This window comes from Muscardinus avellanarius, assembly GCF_963383645.1.
Source record: "Muscardinus avellanarius genome assembly, chromosome: 11".
NCBI classification, from domain to species: Eukaryota; Metazoa; Chordata; class Mammalia; order Rodentia; family Gliridae; genus Muscardinus; species Muscardinus avellanarius.
This window is the reverse complement of record NC_137797.1, coordinates 26,942,632-26,951,071: the sequence shown is the minus strand read 5'-3', so window position 1 is coordinate 26,951,071 and position 8,440 is coordinate 26,942,632.

The window sequence follows — 8,440 nt, the reverse complement described above, 5'->3', positions numbered from 1 at the left end:
ATTACTGACTTTTCAAAGCTCTCATATGCGGGTGCGGAGCTAGCCTGCGTGAAGTTTAGCAGGGCATTTGGAGCGGAAGGAGAGCCAAAGAGACAGTATTACTAGGATGAGCGTGTGTACCAAAAGACATTTAGGTAGCGCTCACTGATATTTGACCTTTTGTTGGCCAGGTTTTCTGTAAAAAAGATAAATGAAAAATTCGACACAGTAAATCGAATGGTTTTCCTAATTGCCATTGTCTAAGGCTTCTGTATTATTTTGCTTTCTGTGTTTGGAGAGCTTTTCTGGCTCTTCAAACATAGCCCACGGCAAAAGAATTAGATGGAAAATGTAATAGACACTTCGAGATGCCTCGGGTAAATCGCTGTGTGTAGCGGCGGAGGAACCGGTTGGCTGGATCTGTTTTATGGTGAAATGTTTTGCGTTTTCTTGCTGGAGCAAACCACCTGGTCCTGTGTCCAGCTGCTGCTTTCCTTTCTTCTGTTCTGTCTTTATCCTTCATTTCCTGCTTCTTTCTCCCCTTCCTGGGTTGCTAACACTTTTCGTTGGCTCCCATTTCCCTGTCTCTCTCTCGTGTGGCTCCTTCTCATTCCTCTGGCAAGCAGAATTTCTTTGCACAAGTCGGAGCTGAGGGAATTGCTCTGAAACGCCGGTGCATTTCACAGTAGCTCACTGAGGGTCAGTACTGATAAATGCAAGAGCAGATCTTTGGCCCGTGTGGAACTTCGAAAGCCAGATCAAGAGGAGAAGAGCAAAGATAAAAAAGAAACTGGTACCATTTCATCTTACCACAAATTACGGGAAGGAATTTTACTCTATGGCAAAACAATATGGACAGAGATAGAAAGTTATGTAATCACAGGATGGAATAACAGAGTGTACTATCATTTAGAGTCTAAGGAAGGAAGAAAGACTGAGAGAAATGTTGATTTTTTTTTTTGGGGGGGGGTAGGGATTAAGTCCAGGAGCCTTGGACCTTCAAGCTACACCCCCCGCCCTTTATACTTTTTTATTTTGAAACAGGATCTCACTAAATTGCTGTGGGTCTTGCTAAATTGTTGAGGCTGGCCTCAAATCTGTGACACTCCTGTCTCAGCCTCCCAAGTATTGAGATGATAGGCAAGTAGCCACCAGGCCCGGCTAAAGTCCAAAGAGAAAAATGGTACAGCTCGCACCATGAGGACATGGACTTCTTTCTGAATGTCGGAGTCCCTGTTTCACATTTATACTATGAATTCTGAGTTCGAATGTTTGGGTTCACAGTTATTAGTCACGTGTCTCTGAACAATTCAGTTAGTCTTTCTGTGTCTCGGCTTCCTCACCTCAGAGATGGAGATGATTTCAGGACACCCATGGGTGCGCTGAGCAGGTTGAAATGAAAGTAACGCAGGCCAAGCACTTAGTCAAGCACCTCGCTTTAAGCCTTAATTATTGTTTGTTATTATTATTATCTTGCTTATTTTTCATTCACCAAGTTCAAAATCCTTGGTAGTGTCCAGGGGATCGTAGTAGATCAATTAACTCATACCGTCCACATCTGCCCACAGTGTTTTTGCTTTCTGGAAAGCAAGACTCGTATCTGGCTTCGGTCCCCTCCTGCTCACACGAGCACGCTGTGATTTATCAAGCCCAGGACTCGGGCGCTGAGAGGCAAGCACTGCACCACCCAGCGGCGCTCCCAGCCCACCCTCCCTCCTTCCTTTTTGCTTTTATTGATACCAGATCTTGCTATGTTGCCCATTCCAGTCTTGAGTACTCATGGGCTCAAGTGACTCTCCTGCCCCAGCCTCCTGAGTCACTAGAATTATGAGCGCACGCCACTTTACTGAGGTGAGAACTCTGTGATTAGATGACTCCTAATAAATCTGGGATGCTCTTGAAAAAATTTTCTTTATTTGGTACTGGGAATGGAACCCGGGGAGATATACTGCTGGCCCTCTTTTTTCTTTTATTCTTTTTGAATTTTCAAACAGTGTTGCTGAATTGCTGAGGCTGGCCTCAAATCTTCCATTTTCCTATCTCAGCCTTGCAAGTACTGGGATTACAGGCCTGTGCCACCAGGCCCAACTCGGTTGAATTTATAGATCAATTCATTACCAATGCATCAATAATTCATTAGTAACAATCACACTTTGGAACATAGTGTGACTAGATATTAAAAAAAAAAAAACCTAAAGGCAGATTCAGCATTTACTAAAACCATTTTTGGTGGTACTGGGGAATTGAAGCTAGAGGTATTTCAGCCCTATTTTACTTTTTATTTGGAAACAAGGTTCCACTAAGTCACCGAGGGTCTTGCCAAGTTGCTGAGGCTGTCCTCGAACCTGAGATTCTCCTGTCTCGGTCCCCCGAGCACTGAGATTACCTGCATGCACCACCATACCCACCCTACTAAAACCTTCTATTTTAATATAGCGTCCAAGCCCATGTTTTAGAACTATTTGGCTTAGTGCGTCTATCTTTTTTTCCCCATGACTAACAACGTGCACCTTTGCTATTTAGCATATGAATGGGCTAATTATAAATCTGAGAATTTGTCACTTAAAAAAATTGCAGGTTTTGAATAGAGTCACTAATGCTTGAAAAGCAGAGACATGTTTCAATTCCTTTTGGTCAAAGCGTAAGAAGGCAGGGACTGGGATACCACGCTTGAAAAAGTATTTTCAGACCAATCCTTCTCCCAGAGATAAAAAACAAGCCAGCAGTCACGCCAGGCACACCCTTTTTGCTTCTGTTCCATTTTTATCATACTGATCTCCTTTGCAAAATTGGAGCAGTTCATAAATATTTTTCCTTCCAAACTGTGGGAAATAAGTCCTGGGGAACGTTGGCTCTTTGATAAGGTTAGGTTAGGGGACTGCTTATCATCGAAACAATGAGCACAAAAGCAATTCAGTCCTGAGGTCTCCGGACAAAACTCTGCGGCCGCGTGGTGCTCAGCCTTCTTGTTCTCAGACATTCCAGAGGAGTGGCCAAGGGACAGCCGGCCCAGGATATTGTCAAGGCCCTTTTTCCCATCCTTCGGGGTTGCAAAGTCTCGGGTCATTTAGAAAAGGATTTGCTTTGCCAGACCCTGAAGTGTCCCCCAGCACTGTGTTTACCCGCACTGGGTCTTGCCCTCTAGTATAGCCAGATGGATACCGGTTTTTGACCTGTGGTCGCATCCCCATAGATTTGACCTCATTTAGTGGACACTATTAAAAGACTGTCCTATTAGTGAGAATTTCCATTGCATCAAATGCTAAGTATTAGTAGCATTCCTCTACAGGGAAAATGATATCAGAAGAGGGCGTGGGCTGTGTCACCCTCAGGCACCATGGAGCACCATGGAGTCACATGTCGAATCTGCTGACCAACAAATCCCGGCGGGACAGGGAGGAGAGCTCTAGGGACAGAGGCATTCCCAGCGGCCCCAAAGGGAGAGTTGCAGTTTATAGGAAACCATACATGGAAGTTTTATTGACTCAGTTGTTTGGGTACTGAGACGTTTATTTTGAAAGATGCTAAAGGAGAAGAAAGTACATGTAGAAGGGTGGTGTGGCGGGGAGCACCTGTAAATCTAGTACTTGGGAGGCTGAGACAGGAGGATATAGCTGATTGGAGGCCAGACCCGGCAACTTAGTGAGACTCTGTTTTAAAATAAAAGATAAAAGGGCTGGAGGCAGAATGCCCCTGAGTTCAATCCCCAGTACCAACAAAAAACAAAAACAAAAAACAGGAAGCATGAAGAATGATTGGATAATGAAATGGGGATGGGGTCCCCAGGAGGCTAGCTCACACTGTTCTGTTGTTTACATTTAAATGGTGGGGGGGCATGGGGCTTTTTTCTCTCCTTGTCTCTCTCTTTATCTTCCCTTTTGGAAGTTAAAAGATGCTCTCAGGAAGTTTATAACTTAAGTGGAAGGGCTGCAACTGATTTGAGAATTGAGACATTGAGAAATGATTATAACATTTGCTTTGTTTTAATGTTATAAAAAAGGTGCTTGAAAGACCAACTATATGGAAGAAGATTCTAGTCACAGAGGACTTGGGTAGTCAGCTTTCTGTTGTTATGATAAATAGCTGAGGTCAATAACTTAAAGTAGAAAAGGTTTATTTATTTATATATTTATTTATTTATTTTGGTGCTGGAGATTGAACCCAGGGGCATTCTACCTCTGGGCTACATTCCCAGTCCTATTTTATTTTATTTTATTTTTTTAAATTTTGAAACAGGGCCTAGTTGCTAAGGGCCTTGCTAAGTTGCTGAGACTACCACGAATTTGCAATCCTCCTGTCTCAGCCTCCCAAATATTGGGTATAGAGATGTGAGCCACCACATCAGGCTCTCCCAAAACTTTTAAAACATTATGTATAAATTAATGTGTTTTTTGGTTTGGGGGTTAATTATGTATTGCTCTTAATTTTTTCCTACTTCATGTTTCATGGGGTAGAAAACATAGCCATTATTTTTACTCTTTTAAAAAATAGCCATTATTTTTACTGTTTCGTGGTACTAGAAATTGAACTCAGGGAATCCTACCTCTAAGCTATACCCCAAGCCTTAATTAATTAATTAATTAATTGCTATCTTTGTTTTTATATGTTTATTGGTGAATTTTAGTGATATTGACATACAGGCGCACAGCATTTGGTGGGCTTATTTTTATTTTGAAACAGGGTCTCACTGAATTACGGAGGCTGTCCTTGAACCTCTGGTCTTCTTGTCTTAGCTTCCCAAGTACTAGAATTACAAGCGTGCGCCACCAGGACCGGCCTCTACTCTTCCTTTTAAAAGATAACTCTTCAGGAGACTTCCGGGAAGATGGCAACCAAGAAAAGCGGGGCTTAAGAGCCCCGCTAACAACCAATCTCCATTTCCACAAAATCAGTCCCTTTCATAGCCAGAAAACACCATCACCAGAGAAACAAAAAAATCACCAGGCTCCAGAGAGAAAGCGGACTGAGAACAGAGCTCAGAGCCACAGAGGAGATACACCAGCCTCACGCCTGAGGATGTGGCAGCAGCGCCATACTGCCGGCGGCAGCAGCGAGTTCACCGGACGGCTACAGCAAGCCGAGGTGAGCCTCTGCAGAACAGCCAGGCGGGATCTTTCGGCGCACGGAGCATCTAAAGCTCCCAGTAGCTGAGCTCAGCACACGCTGCAGGGACTCAGAGTGGAACTCAAAACCAGAGAAGAAAAAATACGCCAGCCTCACGGCCGAGGGCGTGGCAGCGGCGCCATATTGCCACTGGCAGCAGCAGCAGCGAATTCACCGAGTCCAGTACAGCTATATCTGCGTACTCAAGAACAGTGAGTCAAATTGCGGGCCACAGGGGAGAAATCCCAGTACTGTACTCCCTGGGACTTGACCCAGTGGGGGAGGGGCGGTGGCAGAGATATCACACCATAGGAGAACGTGCAACCTGGCACCCCCCACAGTCTAAAGCAGCCTCTAGCGACTCCCTGGGTCGGAGACTCTGTGATACAACCTAGTAAAGGAGTAGAGGGTCAGAGATACTACAGACTCGAGATCCAGAGCACCTTAAGCGAAGTCATAGGGACCCAAGGGAAGAACTCAGAGAAGGCACAAACTTCCGAAATCATGGGAAAGAGGAATAACACTGGAGCAATGAATGCTCACAACCCCACAACATCAGAACCCGATAAAACAGAAAATCAGAGATTTCTAGAAGATCAAATCAGGAAAATAACTGTAGAAATAATAGAGGTGCTTCGAAAAGAACTCAGAGAGAGCCAAAAAGAGATAAAGGATGCAATTAATGAAGTAAAGACCTCAATTCAAAGCACAAACAACCGATTAGACCACATGGAGAACAGAATCTCGCTCTTGGAAGATGATCATTCCAAAAATGAACGCATAGTTTCTAATCTAGGAAAAAATATCCGACAGCAGCAATCTGACATTGAAGAAATATGGGCCCATTTTAAGAGAGCTAACCTAAGAATAATTGGAATAGAGGAGGGAAAAGAAAGTAAAACCAAAGGGATCAACAATCTCTTCAAGGAAGTAATAGCAGAAAATTTTCCAAACATAGAGCAAGAGGTTGATACACAGGTCCAGGAAACTTATAGAACTCCCTTTAGACAGGATCGGAGAAGAGGATCCCCACGCCACATAATTGTCAAAATGACCAATGTGGAAGCCAAGCAGAGAATCTTAAAGGCAACAAAAACAAAGGGCCAAGTGACATTCAGAGGCAAACCAATTAGAATCACTCCAGACTTCCCAAACCAAGTCATGAGAGCCAGAAGGGCTTGGAGTAACATATTCCAAACTCTGAAAGAAAACAACTTCCAGCCAAAAATTTCATACCCAGCAAAACTTTCTATCAAATTAGATGGAAAAATAAGAAGCTTCCATGACAAACAGAAACTGAAGGAATTTATGTCTTCAAAACCAGCGCTAGAGAAAATACTCAAAGAGATTAACTACAAAGAAGAAATAGGTAACACACACCAGAACCAGAGAAACAAGACTTTCCATCCAACAGACAACTAAGATTGGTTATCTGTGGAGATTCATTACTTATGTTAGTCTTTTACCTATCTCTAAATTGTATTGTTTGCCTTTATTGTTGTTAATTTTTAGGATGTCTAGTTGGAATATTAATATACCTTCAGATATAGCATTTGGAAATATTTTATCCCATTCTATCAGTAACTTTTAACTCTGTTTACATTGTCTTTGGATATACAATATTTTTTTATTTTTTAGGGAGTTTGTATACTCTTCTGTTGCCTGTGCCATTGAAATCATTTCCAAGAAATCACTGCCAATTTCAATGTTGTGAGGTTTTATGACCCAGATTTTCTCCTAAAAGTTTATAGTCTTAAGATTTATATTTAGGTCTTTTATCTATTTTGAGTTAATATTTGTATATGGGATTAGGTAAGGGTCCAACTTTATTCTTTTCCATGTAATTATTATGTTTCAACAATATTTAGTTAAAAGATTATTATTTCCACACCAAATGTTCGTGGAAACCTTGTCAAAAATAACTTGACAATATAGGGAAGAATTTAGCTCTAGGCTTTTATTTAACTCCAATGGTTTATATATCTGCCTTTAGAATAGTACTACACTGTTTCAATTATTGTAGCTTTATATGGTTTGAAATCAGAAAATATATATCTTCTAGCTTTGTTCTTTGTCAAGATCATTTTGGGTATCTAGAGTCCATATTCCATATTAGGATAGATTTTTTTTCTGAAAAATAAATATATAAAGATAGTTTCACCTAAAAAAATAGAAAAAAAATATTCTCTGGTAAGAAAGAAAGCAAAAAGAAATATTGAAATGTTATCTTTAAGTCATCAAAAGCTTGGTATCAGACAAATGAAACTGTTATGTGAAATTATCATTTTTAATTTTGAATAAATTGCTATAATACTATATGTCAACCACTAAGCCAAGCATGGGAAGGAGGGATGGGGAGGGAATGGGGTGGGGATCGGGTGGGGGCTGACTGGGCGATGTGTGCATGTATGTCTACAAAAGTTTGTATCCCAGTATGATATATGAATACAGTGCACCAATAAAAAAAAATAAAAATAAAAAATAAAAGGTAACTCTTCAGCCGGGCGTGGTGGCGCACGCTTGTAATACCCGCACTTGGGAGGCTGAGACAGGAGGATCGCACAGGTTCGAAGCCAGCCTCAGCTACTTAGTGAGGCTCTCGGCAACTTAGTGAGACCCTGTTTCCAAATAAAATATAATATAGGTTTGGGAGTGTAGCCTGGAGGTAGAAAGCCCCTGGGTTCCATCCCCAGTACCACTAAATACATAAATAAACAAATAAATGGTAATACTTATTTTAAGTGAAGTTGAAGAACCCTATTGTAAATAAACAGACAGTTACGACATTTTTCTTGGTATGACATACTTTCCAATATGGTTTCTGTTTTTCCTTTCTTCCCCTCCTTTCTCCCTCCCTCCCTCCCTTCCTTTCCTCCTTTCCATCTTGTGGTATTAGGGATTAAATACTGGGGCGTTCTACCTCCGAGTGACACCCCCAGCCCTATTTTTTATTCTTTATTTTGAAACAGGAGCCGAGGCTGGCCATGAACCTGTGAGTCTTTTACTTCAGCCTCCCAAGAAATGGGATTACAAGTGTGCGCCACTTTGCCTGACTTTATTTTTATTCTGAAATCTGAAACGAGGCGTCCCTCGGTTAACGAGGATCTCACTACTTGCTGAGGCCGTCCTTCAACCTGTGATCCTCCTATATCAGCCTCCCAAGTGCTGGGATTATAAGTGTGTGACACCACGCCCTGCTCCAACATGGCTTCTAAGGTGCTTTTAAATTTTAACTCAACTAGATATTGTTCTAACTACTAGGATAAGATAGGAATATGTAAGTTGAGAGACAAGCTACAGGACAGGGGGAAAAAAGATTTCATAAGAGTATGGGTAATAAATTCTATTATATAAAAGG